Consider the following 9,302-nt stretch of genomic DNA (forward strand, 5'->3'; position numbering starts at 1 on the left):
TTTTAAAAAAAAATACTTAGAAAAAGTGAAAATTTCATTTGTCTATAAATAGCTCAAAAAAAGTCGAAACACTTTGAAAACCTAACCCTGTATAGACAACGCTATTATAAACTTCTGTTGCAAATTTCAAGTGCTTCCAATAATTATTTTTTGAGTTACAGTAAAATTAAGTTTTCGTTTTTGTCAAAAATGGGTTTGGGGTAAAAATTCGCGTTTTTCCGTTATTTTTTTAAGGTTTTTCCTGCCGCTTTTGAAAAGTATTGGGAAATTTTCACTTTTGACCCCCCAAAGTACCAACTAGATTCACTTTCCTTTCAGAAAAGGTACAACTTTTGAAAATCGAAGCATTTTTACTGCTCCAAAAGTTGTCGTCAGACACAAAAAAAAAAAAAAAAAAAAAAAAAAAAAAAAAAAAAAAAAAAAAACACACATCATTGTAAAATCAATACATTCATCACTTCGTTCAGAATCTAAAAATCATTAAAACTTTAATATATAAGGTCGCACTTTCGTGACACACACACAATACATGTAATAAATATAGTACATCATAAATCATAATATATATTAATTGTTATATTCGTTCAGTAAAAATTTCCAAGAATACGTAATACTGTAATTGTATTGTTATTATTATTTATTTTCACTTCGTAAACAAAAGGGAAATTAATCGTGTAAGATACAGTAAGTTGTGGCCAAGCGTCTAGCCAATGTATAAAGTTCATGTTATGGCGTAATTTGTACGTAACCTCTGCGTAGATATGATCCACTTAGTCACTAGCCTAAGGACATAAATCTGCGTGGTAAATGGTGGACACGAGCTATTTTTTCAATTTCAACGAAACCTCGGCATTGTATGGCATTTATTTATATTTTCAGCGTTTCGAGTCGGTCGGTGGGTATTGTGGTCAATGGAGTCGGGCCAAAATTGTTATCGTGTGTCGACGGGTTTTCAGAGTTCGCGGTGATTTAAGTCCTCCCGTTGAACTTTTAATGGTTTTTCAGCGGTTTTATACTCACCGGGGCCAAGAAATTTATTGCCCGCACCATCTGCCTGGACACGTTTTTAATACGACGTGTACGCGCGCGCGCTGCAGATGGAATAAAAATTGGAACGGAACAGCCAACAGGGTGGTGTTCCGTGGGGCAAGCGATTGGGTCGACGACGGTGCCGCCGACGGCCGATGTGCTGTGTAGCTGCCACGCAGCTAGTTTTGACGAGAAGGATTCAAATCATCGGGTCCGAATAGACGGGTGATTAATTACCCTGCAGTTTTGGGCTAAAAGCAATAGCTGTCATTCATTATCAGGCAACGTCGAAATTAATGTCAGCCTGCAGATAAACACTGGAGGTGACCCCTTTGCACCCACACGCTGCACATCCGCGCGCACTACGAGTACCCATATATGTGCATCGTGCGCAGTATGTGAAACGGGTTAGCTTCTGCCGGAAGTCCCAGTTACAGGCCGATCTCAATCGCTTATTATAGATAGTAGATTTGCAATAATGGATACCCTTACGAGGGTATATTATACGGCAATACCATTAGCAGTTGTATTATAGCTATAGATGTAAAATGTAGTTAGTCTGGAGTTACTGCGCTCTTGAATTATTGATAAACATTTTTTTTTATTCGTACAAACTGAATTCAATTTTCTATAATGAATAAAAAAAAGTCTAAATGGATTTGAAATTATCAAAATTATTATTTTGTGTTTTGTTTAAATATATTTTTGAACATACCGAATTTGGCTAATATAATATCTTAAGCAAAACGTATGTAATAATTTTATAAGTTCATGTAAGGTACTTAACGTGGTTTGTTACAACACTTTGAGTACACGACGATATGCATACATTCAAATGATTCAAAAACGTTTCAATAGCATTTCATTTACCATTTTCAGTTTGGAAATTTATCTTTGTACAATATCGATTCCTTTAAATTCTATTCTCTATCTTCTTTTATTTGAAAAAAACGCTATCAGAGTCTATAGATATGTAAACTTATGTTATAATATGTGAATTATTTGTAAGTAGATACAATGGATATAATTTATTTTCAATTGATAATATGAAAATATTACTTTTTTATATTTTATTGGTCTTGCATATTTTTAATTACGAATGTGTCATCAATTAATATATATTTATAGCAACAAAGTTTTATTTTTGTACATCCATAGGTAATTATAATTATAAAATGTATTCTTAAATTATGAATGACGTGAGGAATATAAAGGAATGTATTAGCTTGACAATAATGGTATATTTAAATTTTTCTGTTAACACTTTTTCGGGTAAAAGAAATACTAAAAAAATATAATATAGGCCATTTAAATTAAAATATAAAAATAAATTATTTATCGTACTTTAAAAATGTAATATTTCATTTCTTGCGATCGTTTTTCTAAATATGAGGAAAACTATCCAAAATATTAAAGAAACGTAAGCAAGTCTGATAACTGAATTCCACTTTTGATGTGAATTATTTTGTTAATGCGATGGGACTTTTTTTCAAATGTGATATACAACACACCAGTACTACAGTTCTGTGAATAAAACAATATGAGTGCTTTATCATATTGATCCGTATAGTGTCTAAGGTTATGAACGTTATAAGAACCTAGATAAATTACATTCAACCAATAACAATCTTTTTTCACAGTTACTATAATATAAACATAGAAACAGGGTGAAATATATTTAAGTAACTATTTGTGAAACATTTTTTTTACACCACAGACTAGAAAATCTATGACTACATTGTATGCACGGACGTCACGAAAAGTTGTAACCAAACTTCTGAAACTCCACTGGAGATAGTTTTGATTCGATCCTTATTTAACGTTCTCACGAAGTTCAAAAACGGAGTGTAATATTATATTACAGTTACAAACTATAATATGAATCGAACCTACCCAAAACTGGATTTTACAAAGTCCTGAGAAAATGACCGATCATTACTAAGTACCTTTCTGGTCGAATTATATAGTATTAATAAAAAATAAAAACATTGCTCCGTTCAGGATTTAACAAAACTGTAGACATTGTAGACAGTATAGGTACCTACCAAGGTAATGGAATTAAACTGGCCAAGAATGGACTTTTAGAATATGCTTAATATATCTGCAATATACGAGTTTATATAATTTAATATTAAACAGTATGCTTACATAAAATAATTGTACCATACGTAAAATTGTCTTTAAATTATTGTAATCATTATAGATAGTTTGATAGATATATTATAATAGTTATATGATAATATACTTATTATTACTTCCAATGTGTTAATGATTTTCTAGGTAGTAGATAACATAATTTACTTTTACTGTGTATAATGTTTATACATATATTTGTTCTTGGTGTTGTTAGCTAGTTTTCTTATTTTCCTTTTAGATGAACACTTGATTCCAAAAGAAAATAAAAAACCTCATATCAGTGGCGTAATTTGGTCATTTTTGTGGGGGGGGATGACATTTTTTAACATTTTGCCCCCCCCAAAAAAAAAAAAATTATTTATTATAAGCACCTTTCAGTGCAATATATTTATAAATAGTAAATATTAAAATTAAATAACAAAACTCCACACGAATGATTAATTTAATATCAGTACCTATATCACAATATCAAATTATGAATTATAAAACTATAAAAATCGAATGCCGATTGGCGATTGCTGATTGTAACTGTAACTTATAACCGATGTTCGATTACCAAATAACGACGTAACTAGGAAAGTCACTACAAAAATTCCGATTAAGTGTACAAATCATTATTAAGTTATTTTGTGTTCAATACTTCAATGGGACGATAGTCTTTAATCTAGATAAAATAATCTTATAATCATCGAGCGTCGTCGATCCACGAAAAAATAATACTCTTATGCCTCTTATCATTTTTGGGACAGCTGCCAGCTAGCCGAGGCATTTGATATCAATAATAAAAAAAAAACATTATTAGATAAAGAAGTACATAGGTAAATGTAGTTAACCAGTCTTAAAAAAAAGGTCATGGGGGGGGATACGACACCCAAATCCCCCCCCGTAATTACGCCACTGCCTCATATAATACAATATATATCGAAGCCCTATTGTCCGGAGGGCATTACTTATTCTCCACCAGCGTTCATTCAGAATGTGATCATGCAAGTTCGCTTAGGATTCCACCAGCGGTTTCACAACCATAGATTCTACAAAAGAATCCAACTCACGTCATTAAAAAAATATATATATTATGTATAATATGTTATTTTGGTTCAATAAACTGAGAGATGTTGTTTTTTTTTACTCCTATGTTATTTTAACGTAAAGTGATCACGTATTTACCCTAAATTATAAAAATGTAGTGATTATGATATTATGTAGCCTGTGGTTCTTATTGTCAATCAAAATTTTGATATCTTATAACGTTATTTTAAAGTTTTGAGATTTATCCTAAATAACGCCAACCTCTGTAATTTAACTGTATCTTTCAAAACCGTAACCTTATAATATGTACCATGTATTGATAGTTTAACCACGAATAATACAAAATTGTACATCTATTTCTTAATAAGGGATGTATAGTGATTATGAAATAAGGTGTTAAATGTAGTTTTTTTGAGTAAAACATATTTTTAGGGGGTCTATTGCGTGTAATGGTAATAAAATATGGCATTTAGCACAATATTTTATGAGGAAATTACTTTAAGTAGCTGTCACTTTTCAGTAAGAATTCCTAACTGTCTGTCAAGTGCTGACAACCACTTAAAGTAAATTAAACTTTGATTTCGTAACAGTTGTATAAATTGTGTGGCATATTTTTAATCTTTTAAAATTATACATTTAAATATAAGCATGCATGACCATATTAAATTAACTTAATTTAATGTATCTCGATACTTTAATTTATTAATTTATTCTTTTGAGATTATTTCATACACGAGAATCCATATCGTTCTTTCAGATGTATTACTTTATAACTAATAAACGTAAAGAAATTAATTTTAAAGATTTAAGTTTAATAATAATCTGCAGCCACAGTAACATGTAACGTGAAACAGAATTTATGTATTTTAGATTCTTAAATGTGATGAACAATGGTTTGAATAATACATAGTTGTAAGTATATTGTGAATATTTTATAATATATAATATGAAAAATCATTCAAAAAATTTGTACATAATGTAGTATTATAATTTAATAATTACAATACTAACACGAGTAATACGTAGTATGTAATGATTAATACAACTTTAACTTATATTTTTTTAAACTTGTAATTCAACCTTATCCTGCACTGGCGTGAGTAAGTTGTTCTGTAGTATTCAGTTTTTTTTTATCGTATTTAATAATTATTATTTTAACTCTACGACTAGGTAAAGTTAAGGATAGAAAGAATTCTTTCAAATTGTAATAATTCTAAATCTATTATATCGATTATAAATGAAGTATAGTTAGTTCTTTACTTATCTGAAAATATGGTTTTCAGTTTTTTTCATTAGTTTCCATGACTTATTGTAAGGGATGCTAACAAACACTTGTCGACTATTTACGAAAAAATCTCAAGCAAGCGTGATTTTAGCATAGTAGGTATTAAGTTTTCAATTCGATGATTTATCATTGTTTTTAAGTTTATTATGATATCACACTATTATCTGCTGGTTTCCGTTGACTTTCTAATAATTCGTTCTTGAAATATAGCCATTAATTTTGAATTTGTTTGAATCCATCAATATATTATCATTTGTTTTATTACTTGTAAAAAGTTTTTGTGGTATACATAAACACATTTTGTGAAAAATATATATATTATAATATTACTTATATATAAATACTGCTTGGATATATTTTAGCATAAAAGTATTTTTTACTACTTTCAAAACAATTATTATTATTAAAAATATTTTATCGAATTTAAATCAATGCTAATAATAACAGAATATAGAATTATTATTATAGGTACTTTTTTTGTTGGTAAATTTAAGAATATATAAAAATTTGACTTTGAGTTTGGATATGATGCTTAATAATATTTAATTTCAGCTATAAGTATTTATTCTATCAACAATTAAATTTAAAGTTTTAAATCTGAGTCATAATAATCAGAAATATAATTTTAATTATGGAAAAATAATACTTATTGTAAGTTATGAAATAGTCAGACGTGAAATTAAAAACGTTAAAACTTTTGTAGCTTTACTTTTGTAGCTTTACTTTTGTATATTTTATTATATGTACCTGAATGTGAGAAGAATTAACATTGGAGACAAATGAATATAATAATATTCTATAAACAAAAATGTATCTACATAAAATATGCGTCATGAATGAATGTTCTGATTCCTTACGTTTGGTGGTTATATTAAAATAAAACAATAGCAATGTTATATTAATATTTTGAATGAATATTAAGGATCTGTGAACCTGTATTATATACAGTCATATACTCATATAGGTTAGTTAAACGTGCCTTCGAAATATAAACGTCTGAGATAAGTAGTGAAAATGTTATACAAAGGCAACTTTTACGAGCGTATAATAAAACTAAAAAAAAAATTCAAACGTAATAAACCGAAAAAAGCGTACTTATGGAATGAATAAAAAATATATATAATATTAACCATCTGTTAAACACATCTATACAACACCCTAGTCACGGGTTAGAATTTCAAAGACACCCTATTGATGCTACTCATTGATGCAGTTGTGTATTAATTGCATAGGTACGTTTAACTGTATAACAGATAGTATTACGATAACGGACTCTATCGCTTAGAACCAAAATCGAACATGTCGTGTTGTAGAGACACCGGATAACACAATAATCTAGGAAGCAAATCAACGACTGTACTTCCTGTTTGTTAGAACTAACACTGGTTCTAAAGCCACCTACCCGCTGTGTTGGTATGTCGCGTCACCGTCGGTTTAACCGCAATAAAACCGAAACACTAAAAAGTTGCGAAACAATTTATCACCGAACACGACAGCATCCATAAAATATTATAATACGTGTATAATATATAATAACATCAGTTGAGAATTCTGAACATTTCTCAGATTTTTCTTATCACTTGGCGGACAGGTCAATTTTTTTTCCATCTAAAATATTATGCGTTACCCCGCACGTAACCCCACAACACTTGTTAAACGGTCACGCGTTTCATCCTGGCTTGAAAATTCTTTAAATTATTAATACCAGGCTGCTGCTGAATTTAGAGGGACTACAATGACGATGTTTTGTAAGATTTTTTTACTGATTTAGGTATATGTCACACCATAGTCGGGTACTATTATTTATTACAGTTCCATAAGATCTTAAAATAAAAAATATTTCAAATAGGTATCAATGCATATTTATATCTTTCTTATATCTGGGGAAAACATGTACGAGTATGCTAAACGCCACACGTTTTATTTAAACATAGTTTCAACTTACTAGCTATAATATCTAATAATAATATTACTTAAAAGTAATACCTGTAAGTATACAGTTCTATGTAATTATTGTCTAAAGCGCATTGTCGTATATACTTACCAATTGCGTTCAATTCGCCGGCACTTTATTTAAAAGACAGCTGTGATACGAACGCCAATCGCGAAGAATTATCATACAATAATAATATGGTTAATACAGTCGATGCGCACTGTGGTATTAAAAGGAATGAAATAAATTAGATTAACAATTCAAACGAATCAAAATAAATGCAATATACACACGATGGTCACGCCACAAAGGTCCGGTCCGTAGACGATAATATAAATTATATATATACACTTATTTTATGCGCACAAAACCGTACAAAGTCGTTTGGAATTTGAGCTTCACGACTATAATAGTAATATTGTAATCACGAAGACGCGACCGTGACAACCTGCACCGTTAGATACCACGCCGTACCCAAGTCGAACCGCGGTGGCTCCGAATTAGTCACTGGTCTATTTGCCCCGAGACGACGACGGCGTCGGTGGCGCGATAGGAGCGCGCGTACTCGGCGGGAATCGGGTGAACGCGAAACCGTTAACTACCCTGAGCTCGAGGTGCGCTGGTGCTGGATAAACACACACACACACACACACACAAACAAACAAAGTTATGTATACCTATATAGTTATGTATATATGTAGTGAGAGATCGGTTTTTGCTTTGTACACGCACACGAACGCACACATTCATATAAATATATATAATGTGGATGTACGCACGCGCACACATATTGTCTGTGTGTGTGTGTGTGTGTGTGTGTGTGATTGTGTGCGAGTGTGTAACTGGGGACCACTGCGTATGACCGTAAATCTCACGTTTTGTTTTCTAAATAGGACCGATTACGCACGTGAAAACGATCAATTATTTTTTTAACTTTTTATTGTGTTTTTTTTTTTGTCCAAACAGGCCTATGTGATATTTTACGTTTTGCAAACAATATTGAAATATTGCATGGGTTAGGTCGCGTATATAATATGACCAATTAAAAACGTTCATACATGGTATACTATTAAGACACACGAGTAAACCTTCATTTTTGATAATCATGATTCTGAAGGTAACTAATCGAATTGAGAACGACAATGATACCATAGCGTTAACATTTATGGTTTTTTCTAACATCCTTGTGTTTTATTTATGCGTATTTATTCATGCTTGTACATTTTGCCGAATATATTGTTAACATTTAAAAGGTTTTATAGTCATAGAAGTAGTCTACCGATTTTTAAAAAGTTACCGTTGTAGATGAAAAACAACACACTTATAGTTTAATATAATTTTTATGGATTTATGATTTTACTCAAAAATTAATATTCATGTACAAATGATCTTATCTCAATAAGATTTAAATTTAAAAAATGTATAGGTGCATACAAAAAAAATAACGAACAAAGGGAGATAAACTTGAAACACTGAATTTATGAAGACTTTCTAAAGTTTAATAATATTACAATTGAAACAAAGCGGTTATTCAAATAGAGAACAAAATCAAGCTAAAAGAAATAGTACAAAGAACTTAACGTGAGAAAAAAAAACAAAAACTTCAAACAGAAAAGGAGAGTTAATTAACACGCTTAAGAATACTGAATAGGTCATACCAGATACACACATGGCTAACTTATGAGCAAAGATTATCAAACCAAATTTACGAAATTCAACTAACAGCATAGATGAAACTAGAAAATTTTATAAGGTCAGACCAAATGATAAAAATGAAAAAATAAATAAAATTACAAAATAAGTTTTTTATCTAAATTTTAAATTATATTAAGTCAGTATCTTAGCCAGTCAATATTACGTCAGGCCGTTGCCTGGTTTGTAGTGAACTAA

General features: G+C 30.3%; 1 protein-coding gene across 1 annotated transcript in view; it reads right to left on the reverse strand.

Annotated features, from left to right (window-relative positions):
* The window catches only part of LOC100162357 (myotilin), a 162,702-nt gene extending 154,730 nt beyond the window's left edge, over nt 1-7,972 (reverse strand). Inside the window, exon 1 of the mRNA XM_001942780.5 lies at nt 7,524-7,972. The gene's annotated coding sequence lies outside the window, so the exon portion shown is untranslated. The remainder of the gene's footprint in view (nt 1-7,523) is intronic.
* Between the last annotated feature and the right edge of the window lie 1,330 nt (nt 7,973-9,302).

This window comes from Acyrthosiphon pisum, chromosome A2 (assembly GCF_005508785.2).
Source record: "Acyrthosiphon pisum isolate AL4f chromosome A2, pea_aphid_22Mar2018_4r6ur, whole genome shotgun sequence".
NCBI lineage: Eukaryota > Metazoa > Arthropoda > Insecta > Hemiptera > Aphididae > Acyrthosiphon > Acyrthosiphon pisum.